Source organism: Nothoprocta perdicaria, unplaced genomic scaffold (assembly GCF_003342845.1).
Source record: "Nothoprocta perdicaria isolate Ctin4 unplaced genomic scaffold, notPer1 scaffold_890, whole genome shotgun sequence".
Classification (NCBI taxonomy): domain Eukaryota; kingdom Metazoa; phylum Chordata; class Aves; order Tinamiformes; family Tinamidae; genus Nothoprocta; species Nothoprocta perdicaria.
Genome location: NW_020456188.1, coordinates 6,878 through 8,209, shown reverse-complemented (window position 1 = coordinate 8,209; position 1,332 = coordinate 6,878). Strand labels below are relative to the sequence as shown.

General features: G+C 64.7%; 1 long non-coding RNA gene across 1 annotated transcript; it reads right to left on the bottom strand.

Moving 5' to 3' along the window:
* Positions 1-23: 23 nt before the first annotated feature.
* On the bottom strand, positions 24-1,325 carry LOC112958581. Its single transcript, XR_003251449.1, has 2 exons — positions 1,262-1,325; positions 24-60 (listed from the first exon to the last, which is right to left on the bottom strand). It is a non-coding gene; the product is annotated as an uncharacterized LOC112958581 (long non-coding RNA).
* Positions 1,326-1,332: the final 7 nt, after the last annotated feature.

Genomic DNA, 1,332 nt, shown 5'->3' with positions numbered 1-1,332 from the left:
GCGGCGCCCGTCGCGCACCGAGCGGCGCGCCGCCTCCGCCGGCGACTCCTCCGGGGGCGACTGTACGGGGAGGCGTCAGCCGGTGTCACCCGGAGTCACCCGGAGACACCTGGTGTCACCTGGGAACCACCTGGGAACCACCTAGGAACCACCTGGAGACACCTGAGAACCACTCCCAAGATCCCGTCCTGCACCGACTGTAATGGGAAGGGTCGCCCCGAGTCACCCGGAGTCACCCGGTGTCACCCAGAGACACCTGGTGTCACCTGGAGACACCTGGGAACCACCTAGGAACCACCTGGAGACACCTGAGAACCACTCCCAAGATCCCGTCCTGCACCGACTGTAATGGGAAGTGTCACCCCAAGTCACCCAGTGTCACCCGGAGACACCCAGTGTCACCTGGAGACTCCTGGGAGCCACCTGGAGGCACCTGGAGACACCTGGAGACACCTAGAACCACCTGGAGACACCTGAGAACCACTCCCAAGATCCCGTCCTGCACCGACTGTAATGGGAAGCGTCACCCCAAGTCACCCGGAGTCACCCGGAGTCACCCAGAGACACCTGGTGTCACCTGGAACCACCTGGGAGCCACCTGGAGGCACCTGGAGACACCTGGAGACACCTAGAACCACCTAGAGACACCTGAGAACCACTCCCAAGATCCCGTCCTGCACTGACTGTAATGGGAAGCGTCACCCCAAGTCACCTGGCGTCACCCAGAGTCACCCAGAGACACCCGGAGTCACCCGGAGACACCTGGAAACACCTGGTGCCACCTGGGAACCACTCCCAAGGTCCTGTCCCGCACCGACTGTAACGGGAAGTGTCACCCGGAGCCCCCCAGAGACACCTGGAACCGCCCCCAAGCTCCCGTCCCGCACTGACTGTAACGGGAAGTTTCACCCAGAGTCACCCGGAGTCACCTGGAGACACCCGGAGACACCTGGGAACCACTCCTAAGATCCCGTCCGCACCGACTCTAACGGGCCGCATCACCCGGAATCACCTGGAGACACCCGGAGCCACCTGGGAACCGCCCCCAAGCTCCCATCCCGCACCGACTGTAACGGGAAGTGTCACCCGGAGCCCCCCAGAGACACCTGGGAACCAATCCAAGGTCCCGTCCCGCACCGACTGTAACGGGAAGTGTCACCCAGAGCCCCCCAGAGACACCTGGGAACCAATCCAAGGTCCCGTCCCGCACCGACTGTAACGGGCCGCGTCACCCGGAGCCCGCCGCGCCGCGGCCGCTCACCTGCTCGTGGTGGGTGCCGCGCATGCGGGCGGCGCTCACGAACTCCACGGCCGGCTGTTGCTCGAGGAGCA